Below are 10000 nucleotides of genomic sequence, written 5' to 3' on the forward strand. Positions count from 1 at the left end.
GCCCAGTCCTTCTGGTGCATTGCCGTTCGTAGGTCAGCTTGGTTTACGAGTTGCTCCACGAAAGCTTGATTCACGAGTTCCCTGGCCGTCTGGTTCACGAGTTGCCACAGGTCTGCTTGCTTCACTAATTGCTCCACGTCCATTTGGTTGACGAGTTGCCCGGCACTTCTGCTTAACTAATTGCCGTTCGTAGGTCAGCTTGGTTTACGGGTTGCCCCACGAAAGCTTGATGCACGAGTTGCCTGTCCGTCTGGTTCACGAGTTGCCCCACGTCTGCCTGGTTCACGAATTGCCCCACGTCCGTTTGGTTCATGAGTTGCCCAGTCCTTCTGGTGCATTGCCGTTCGTAGGTTAGCTTGGTTTACGAGTTGCTCCACGAAAGCTTGATTCACGAGTTCCCTGGCCGTCTGGTTCACGAGTTGCCCCACGTCTGCTTGCTTCACGAGTTGCCCCACGTCCGTTTGGTTGACGAGTTGCCCGGCACTTCTGCTTAACTAATTGCCGTTCGTAGGTCAGCTTGGTTTACGGGTTGCCCCACGAAAGCTTGATGCACGAGTTGCCTGTCCGTCTGGTTCACGAGTTGCCCCACGTCTGCCTGGTTCACGAATTGCCCCACGTCCGTTTGGTTCATGAGTTGCCCAGTCCTTCTGGTGCATTGCCGTTCGTAGGTTAGCTTGGTTTACGAGTTGCTCCACGAAAGCTTGATTCACGAGTTCCCTGGCCGTCTGGTTCACGAGTTGCCCCACGTCTGCTTGCTTCACGAGTTGCCCCACGTCCGTTTGGTTGACGAGTTGCCCGGCACTTCTGCTTAACTAATTGCCGTTCGTAGGTCAGCTTGGTTTACGGGTTGCCCCACGAAAGCTTGATGCACGAGTTGCCTGTCCGTCTGGTTCACGAGTTGCCCCACGTCTGCCTGGTTCACGAATTGCCCCACGTCCGTTTGGTTCATGAGTTGCCCAGTCCTTCTGGTGCATTGCCGTTCGTAGGTTAGCTTGGTTTACGAGTTGCTCCACGAAAGCTTGATTCACGAGTTCCCTGGCCGTCTGGTTCACGAGTTGCCCCACGTCTGCTTGCTTCACGAGTTGCCCCACGTCCGTTTGGTTGACGAGTTGCCCGGCACTTCTGCTTAACTAATTGCCGTTCGTAGGTCAGCTTGGTTTACGGGTTGCCCCACGAAAGCTTGATGCACGAGTTGCCTGTCCGTCTGGTTCACGAGTTGCCCCACGTCTGCCTGGTTCACGAATTGCCCCACGTCCGTTTGGTTCATGAGTTGCCCAGTCCTTCTGGTGCATTGCCGTTCGTAGGTTAGCTTGGTTTACGAGTTGCTCCACGAAAGCTTGATTCACGAGTTCCCTGGCCGTCTGGTTCACGAGTTGCCCCACGTCTGCTTGCTTCACGAGTTGCCCCACGTCCGTTTGGTTGACGAGTTGCCCGGCACTTCTGCTTAACTAATTGCCGTTCGTAGGTCAGCTTGGTTTACGGGTTGCCCCACGAAAGCTTGATGCACGAGTTGCCTGTCCGTCTGGTTCACGAGTTGCCCCACGTCTGCCTGGTTCACGAATTGCCCCACGTCCGTTTGGTTCATGAGTTGCCCAGTCCTTCTGGTGCATTGCCGTTCGTAGGTTAGCTTGGTTTACGAGTTGCTCCACGAAAGCTTGATTCACGAGTTGCCTGTCCGTCTGGTTCACGAGTTGCCCCACGTCTGCCTGGTTCACGAATTGCCCCACGTCCATTTGGTTCATGAGTTGCCCAGTCCTTCAGGTGCATTGCCGTTCGTACGTCAGCTTGGTTTACGAATTGCTCCAGGAAAGCTTGATTCACGAGTTCCCTGGCCGTCTGGTTCACGAGTTGCCCCACGTCTGCTTGGTTCACGAGTTGCCCCACGTTCGTTTGGTTGACGAGTTGCCCGGCCCTTCTGCTTAACTAATTGCCGTTCGTAGGTCAGCTTGGTTTACGAGTTGCTCCACGAAAGCTTGATTCACGAGTTCCCTGGCCGTCTGGTTCACGAGTTGCCCCAGGTCTGCTTGCTTCACTAATTGCTCCACGTCCATTTGGTTGACGAGTTGCCCGGCACTTCTGCTTAACTAATTGCCGTTCGTAGGTCAGCTTGGTTTACGGGTTGCCCCACGAAAGCTTGACTCACGAGTTGCCTGTCCGTCTGGTTCACGAGTTGCCCCACGTCTGCCTGGTTCACGAATTGCCCCACGTCCGTTTGGTTCATGAGTTGCCCAGTCCTTCTGGTGCATTGCCGTTCGTAGGTCAGCTTGGTTTACGAGTTACTCCACGAAAGCTTGATTCACGAGTTCCCTGGCCGTCTGGTTCACGAGTAGTTGCCCCACGTCTGCTTGCTTCACTAATTGCTCCACGTCCATTTGGTTGACGAGTTGCCCGGCACTTCTGCTTAACTAATTGCCGTTCGTAGGTCAGCTTGGTTTACGAGTTGCCCCACGAAAGCTTGATTCACGAGTTGCCTGTCCGTCTGGTTCACGAGTTGCCCCACGTCTGCCTGGTTCACGAATTGCCCCACGTCCATTTGGTTCATGAGTTGCCCAGTCCTTCTGGTGAATTGCCGTTCGTACGTCAGCTTGGTTTACGAGTTGCTCCACGAAAGCTTGATTCACGAGTTCCCTGGCCGTCTGGTTCACGAGTTGCCCCACGTCTGCTTGGTTCACGAATTGCCCCACGTCCATTTGGTTGACGAGTTGCCCGGCCCTTCTGCTTAACTAATTGCCGTTCGTAGGTCAGCTTGGTTTACGAATTGCTCCAGGAAAGCTTGATTGACGAGTTCCCTGGCCGTCTGGTTCACGAGTTGCCCCACGTCTGCTTGGTTCACGAGTTGCCTGTCCGACTGGTTCACGAGTTGCCCCAGGTCTGCCTGGTTCACGAATTGCCCCACGTCCGTTTGGTTCATGAGTTGCCCAGTCCTTCTGGTGCATTGCCGTTCGTAGGTCAGCTTGGTTTACGAGTTGCTCCACGAAAGCTTGATTCACGAGTTCCCTGGCCGTCTGGTTCACGAGTTGCCACAGGTCTGCTTGCTTCACTAATTGCTCCACGTCCATTTGGTTGACGAGTTGCCCGGCACTTCTGCTTAACTAATTGCCGTTCGTAGGTCAGCTTGGTTTACGGGTTGCCCCACGAAAGCTTGATGCACGAGTTGCCTGTCCGTCTGGTTCACGAGTTGCCCCACGTCTGCCTGGTTCACGAATTGCCCCACGTCCGTTTGGTTCATGAGTTGCCCAGTCCTTCTGCTGCATTGCCGTTCGTAGGTTAGCTTGGTTTACGAGTTGCTCCACGAAAGCTTGATTCACGAGTTCCCTGGCCGTCTGGTTCACGAGTTGCCCCACGTCTGCTTGCTTCACGAGTTGCCCCACGTCCGTTTGGTTGACGAGTTGCCCGGCACTTCTGCTTAACTAATTGCCGTTCGTAGGTCAGCTTGGTTTACGGGTTGCCCCACGAAAGCTTGATGCACGAGTTGCCTGTCCGTCTGGTTCACGAGTTGCCCCACGTCTGCCTGGTTCACGAATTGCCCCACGTCCGTTTGGTTCATGAGTTGCCCAGTCCTTCTGGTGCATTGCCGTTCGTAGGTTAGCTTGGTTTACGAGTTGCTCCACGAAAGCTTGATTCACGAGTTCCCTGGCCGTCTGGTTCACGAGTTGACCCACGTCTGCTTGCTTCACGAGTTGCCCCACGTCCGTTTGGTTGACGAGTTGCCCGGCACTTCTGCTTAACTAATTGCCGTTCGTAGGTCAGCTTGGTTTACGGGTTGCCCCACGAAAGCTTGATGCACGAGTTGCCTGTCCGTCTGGTTCACGAGTTGCCCCACGTCTGCCTGGTTCACGAATTGCCCCACGTCCGTTTGGTTCATGAGTTGCCCAGTCCTTCTGGTGCATTGCCGTTCGTAGGTTAGCTTGGTTTACGAGTTGCTCCACGAAAGCTTGATTCACGAGTTGCCTGTCCGTCTGGTTCACGAGTTGCCCCACGTCTGCCTGGTTCACGAATTGCCCCACGTCCATTTGGTTCATGAGTTGCCCAGTCCTTCAGGTGCATTGCCGTTCGTACGTCAGCTTGGTTTACGAATTGCTCCAGGAAAGCTTGATTCACGAGTTCCCTGGCCGTCTGGTTCACGAGTTGCCCCACGTCTGCTTGGTTCACGAGTTGCCCCACGTTCGTTTGGTTGACGAGTTGCCCGGCCCTTCTGCTTAACTAATTGCCGTTCGTAGGTCAGCTTGGTTTACGAGTTGCTCCACGAAAGCTTGATTCACGAGTTCCCTGGCCGTCTGGTTCACGAGTTGCCCCAGGTCTGCTTGCTTCACTAATTGCTCCACGTCCATTTGGTTGACGAGTTGCCCGGCACTTCTGCTTAACTAATTGCCGTTCGTAGGTCAGCTTGGTTTACGGGTTGCCCCACGAAAGCTTGACTCACGAGTTGCCTGTCCGTCTGGTTCACGAGTTGCCCCACGTCTGCCTGGTTCACGAATTGCCCCACGTCCGTTTGGTTCATGAGTTGCCCAGTCCTTCTGGTGCATTGCCGTTCGTAGGTCAGCTTGGTTTACGAGTTACTCCACGAAAGCTTGATTCACGAGTTCCCTGGCCGTCTGGTTCACGAGTTGCCCCACGTCTGCTTGCTTCACTAATTGCTCCACGTCCATTTGGTTGACGAGTTGCCCGGCACTTCTGCTTAACTAATTGCCGTTCGTAGGTCAGCTTGGTTTACGAGTTGCCCCACGAAAGCTTGATTCACGAGTTGCCTGTCCGTCTGGTTCACGAGTTGCCCCACGTCTGCCTGGTTCACGAATTGCCCCACGTCCATTTGGTTCATGAGTTGCCCAGTCCTTCTGGTGAATTGCCGTTCGTACGTCAGCTTGGTTTACGAGTTGCTCCACGAAAGCTTGATTCACGAGTTCCCTGGCCGTCTGGTTCACGAGTTGCCCCACGTCTGCTTGGTTCACGAATTGCCCCACGTCCATTTGGTTGACGAGTTGCCCGGCCCTTCTGCTTAACTAATTGCCGTTCGTAGGTCAGCTTGGTTTACGAATTGCTCCAGGAAAGCTTGATTGACGAGTTCCCTGGCCGTCTGGTTCACGAGTTGCCCCACGTCTGCTTGGTTCACGAGTTGCCTGTCCGACTGGTTCACGAGTTGCCCCAGGTCTGCCTGGTTCACGAATTGCCCCACGTCCGTTTGGTTCATGAGTTGCCCAGTCCTTCTGGTGCATTGCCGTTCGTAGGTCAGCTTGGTTTACGAGTTGCTCCACGAAAGCTTGATTCACGAGTTCCCTGGCCGTCTGGTTCACGAGTTGCCACAGGTCTGCTTGCTTCACTAATTGCTCCACGTCCATTTGGTTGACGAGTTGCCCGGCACTTCTGCTTAACTAATTGCCGTTCGTAGGTCAGCTTGGTTTACGGGTTGCCCCACGAAAGCTTGATGCACGAGTTGCCTGTCCGTCTGGTTCACGAGTTGCCCCACGTCTGCCTGGTTCACGAATTGCCCCACGTCCGTTTGGTTCATGAGTTGCCCAGTCCTTCTGCTGCATTGCCGTTCGTAGGTTAGCTTGGTTTACGAGTTGCTCCACGAAAGCTTGATTCACGAGTTCCCTGGCCGTCTGGTTCACGAGTTGCCCCACGTCTGCTTGCTTCACGAGTTGCCCCACGTCCGTTTGGTTGACGAGTTGCCCGGCACTTCTGCTTAACTAATTGCCGTTCGTAGGTCAGCTTGGTTTACGGGTTGCCCCACGAAAGCTTGACGCACGAGTTGCCTGTCCGTCTGGTTCACGAGTTGCCCCACGTCTGCCTGGTTCACGAATTGCCCCACGTCCGTTTGGTTCATGAGTTGCCCAGTCCTTCTGGTGCATTGCCGTTCGTAGGTTAGCTTGGTTTACGAGTTGCTCCACGAAAGCTTGATTCACGAGTTCCCTGGCCGTCTGGTTCACGAGTTGCCCCACGTCTGCTTGCTTCACGAGTTGCCCCACGTCCGTTTGGTTGACGAGTTGCCCGGCACTTCTGCTTAACTAATTGCCGTTCGTAGGTCAGCTTGGTTTACGGGTTGCCCCACGAAAGCTTGATGCACGAGTTGCCTGTCCGTCTGGTTCACGAGTTGCCCCACGTCTGCCTGGTTCACGAATTGCCCCACGTCCGTTTGGTTCATGAGTTGCCCAGTCCTTCTGGTGCATTGCCGTTCGTAGGTTAGCTTGGTTTACGAGTTGCTCCACGAAAGCTTGATTCACGAGTTGCCTGTCCGTCTGGTTCACGAGTTGCCCCACGTCTGCCTGGTTCACGAATTGCCCCACGTCCATTTGGTTCATGAGTTGCCCAGTCCTTCAGGTGCATTGCCGTTCGTACGTCAGCTTGGTTTACGAATTGCTCCAGGAAAGCTTGATTCACGAGTTCCCTGGCCGTCTGGTTCACGAGTTGCCCCACGTCTGCTTGGTTCACGAGTTGCCTGTCTGACTGGTTCACGAGTTGCCCCACGTCTGCTTGGTTCACGAATTGCCCCACGTCCATTTGGTTGACGAGTTGCCCGGCCCTTCTGCTTAACTAATTGCCGTTCGTAGGTCAGCTTGGTTTACGAATTGCTCCACGAAAGCTTGATTGACGAGTTCCCTGGCCGTCTGGTTCACGAGTTGCCCCACGTCTGCTTGGTTCACGAGTTGCCTGTCTGACTGGTTCACGAGTTGCCCCACGTCTGCTTGGTTCACGAGTTGCCGCACGTCTGCTTGGTTTTCGAATTGCCACACGTCCATTTGGTTCATGAGTTGCCCAGTCCTTCTGGTGAATTGACGTTCGTACGTCAGCTTGGTTTACGAGTTGCTCCACGAAAGCTTGATTCACGAGTTCCCTGGCCGTCTGGTTGACGAGTTGCCACAGGTCTGCTTGCTTCACTAATTGCTCCACGTCCATTTGGTTGACGAGTTGCCCGGCACTTCTGCTTAACTAATTGCCGTTCGTAGGTCAGCTTGGTCCACGAGTTGCCCCACGTCTGCTTGGTTCACGAGTTGCCGCACGTCTGCTTGGTTTTCGAATTGCCACACGTCCATTTGGTTCATGAGTTGCCCAGTCCTTCTGGTGCATTGCCGTTCGTAGGTTAGCTTGGTTTACGAGTTGCTCCACGAAAGCTTGATTCACGAGTTCCCTGGCCGTCTGGTTCACGAGTTGCCCCACGTCTGCTTGGTTCACGAGTTGCCCTACGTCCGTTTGGTTGACGAGTTGCCCGGCACTTCTGCTTAACTAATTGCCGTTCGTAGGTCAGCTTGGTTTACGGGTTGCCCCACGAAAGCTTGATTCACGAGTTGCCTGTCCGTCTGGTTCACGAGTTGCCCCACGTCTGCCTGGTTCACGAATTGCCCCACGTCCATTTGGTTCATGAGTTGCCCAGTCCTTCTGGTGCATTGCCGTTCGTAGGTTAGCTTGGTTTACGAGTTGCTCCACGAAAGCTTGATTCACGAGTTCCCTGGCCGTCTGGTTCACGAGTTGCCCCACGTCTGCTTGGTTCACGAGTTGCCCCACGTCCGTTTGGTTGACGAGTTGCCCGGCCCTTCTGCTTAACTAATTGCCGTTCGTAGGTCAGCTTGGTTTACGAATTGCTCCAGGAAAGCTTGATTGACGAGTTCCCTGGCCGTCTGGTTCACGAGTTGCCCCACGTCTGCTTGGTTCACGAGTTTCCCCACGTCCGTTTGGTTGACGAGTTGCTCGGCCCTTCTGCTTAACTAATTGCCGTTCGTAGCTGAGTTTGGTTTACGAGTTGTCCGGTATGGTTATTAACGAAGAGACTGGAAGTCGTATGGGGTCGGATCCACGGAGTTCGGCCGACCAGGTCGCTCCCTTTTCGGTAGGACTTCCGGAGCCCGTGCCGCCGATCATCAACTTGCATTTTCTGCACGGGGGGATTGGCGGACTCTCCGGAGATTTCAGGTGCCGTGTTTTGAACTCGGTGACCGGTGGCCAGGGGCCGACCACGACCGCTTCGGGAGAGCTGCGGTGTCTGCCCTCTCCCTGCCGTTAGGTCAGAGAGTCAGCCTCGCCGCCAGTTGAGTCTTGGCACTCAGCTGAACGATTTGCCCTCCGCCCGGTTGAGATTCTGGGTTGCCCGGAAGTCGGATGGGGTTGGATCCGCGGCGTGCGGCCGACCAGGTCGCTCCCTTTTCGGTAGGACCTCCGGATCCAGAGCCGCCGATCATCAACTTGCATTTTCTGCACGGGGGGATTGGCGGACTCTCCGGAGATTTCAGGTGCCGTGTTTTGAACTCGGTGACCGTTGGCCAGGGGCCGACTACGACCGATTCGGGGGAGCTCCGGTGTCTGCCCTCTCCCCTCCGGCGGGGCAGAGAGTGGCCCTTGCCGCAAGTGGAGGCTTGGCACTCTGCTGAACGATTTGCCCTCCGCCGGCTTGAGATTCTGGGTTGCCCGGAAGTCCGATGGGGTCGGATCCGCGGCGTGCGGCCGACCAGGTCGCTCCCTTTTCGGTAGGACCTCCGGATCCCGAGCCGCCGATCATCAACTTGCATTTTCTGCACGGGGGGATTGGCGGACTCTCCGGAGATTTCAGGTGCCGTGTTTTGAACTCGGTGACCGGTGGCCAGGGGCCGACTACGACCGATTCGGGGGAGCTCCGGTGTCTGCCCTCTCCCCTCCGGCGGGGCAGAGAGGGGCCCTTGCCGCCAGTGGAGGCTTGGCACTCTGCTGAACGATTTGCCCTCCGCCGGTTTGAGATTCTGGGTTGCCCGGAAGTCCGATGGGGTAGGATCCGCGGCGAGCGGCCGACCAGGTCGCTCCCTTTTCGGTAGGACCTCCGGAGTCCGATCCGCCGATCATCAACTTGCAATTTCTGCACGGGGGGATTGGCGGACTCTCCGGAGATTACAGGGGCCGTGTTTTGAACTCGGTGACCGGTGACCGGTGGCCAGGGGCCGACCACGACCGCTTCGTGGGAGCCCCGTGGCACCTCTTCTTGGTCGGCTCGTGAACTCGGGGAGCTCCGGTGTTTCCCTTTTCCCCGCAAGAATGGCAAAGTCCTAAAAGAAACCTAAGTCCGGTCGCGGAAGTCCCGATCGTATCGGATTCAAGGGTGTCTTACCGGCCACAGTGCTCAACTGACGGTCATGCTTCCGACAGTCGGCCCGCTTGGCAATGGCTTGCTCCTGCCAGCCCGCCAGTTAACAAGTTCCCCACGGAAGTCCATGAAGTTAACATCGGATGGCTCAGGCCGGCCTCACGAGACTTCGGCCGGTGGGACCTCCGCGCGGTCGCCCGCCGACGTCGCATTTGCATTTCTGGTACGGGCACTCCCGGTCATGGTTCACGAGTTGCCGCTGGAGGCTCTGATGAGGGTCCGATTTTCGACGTGAACCCGGGCTGAGATGCAGCATCCGCGGTCGACCCTCCGCGAGCTACCCCGCCGAATCGAAAATTGCATTTTCTGTACGGGGGGATTGGCGGAGTGCCCGGAGATTTTCGGGAACACGTTTTTCAGAGACACTTAGAAAAAGTTTTGGTATGTTGGTCACTTCGTGCATTGTCCTTAAGTGGTGCCACAATGGGCTCGAAGGCAATATAATACTTAAGGTTGAAGGCACTAAAATAGACGGGAAGGCAGCACCGTCAAGAGTTTGGGCAAGAAGGGCCAAGTGTACATGCTCGGAAGCTATGAAAGAAGGGCGAGGCTTCGGGCTAAAATATACCATGCTCTCATTCGTCTGAGTTGTCCTGAAATCGTCGTTCCTGGATCGATCGTGCTTGTCGTGTTCGTGCCGTATGGAGAGGCCCGGCGGCCCAGCGGAGACGCTGGTGTTTCAGGCTTGGGACAGACTCCACCACGCGGCCCTCTGTCGGTTACCCCTAACTGCTCAGAGGGAACACGACCAGGGCTTTTATCCCCCCCACCAGTTTGGGAAGAGACCTTCTCCGCAGCAATTGACGGTTCAGACGAGGGGGTGACTGGGATCTTCCTCCGCAGCAGTTGACGGTCTTGTGGCTGGAGATCCGTCTTTGGAGTAGCCCCTGCATGGGT

The sequence above is a fragment of the Narcine bancroftii genome, unplaced genomic scaffold (genome assembly GCF_036971445.1).
Source record: "Narcine bancroftii isolate sNarBan1 unplaced genomic scaffold, sNarBan1.hap1 Scaffold_643, whole genome shotgun sequence".
Taxonomy (NCBI): Eukaryota; Metazoa; Chordata; class Chondrichthyes; order Torpediniformes; family Narcinidae; genus Narcine; species Narcine bancroftii.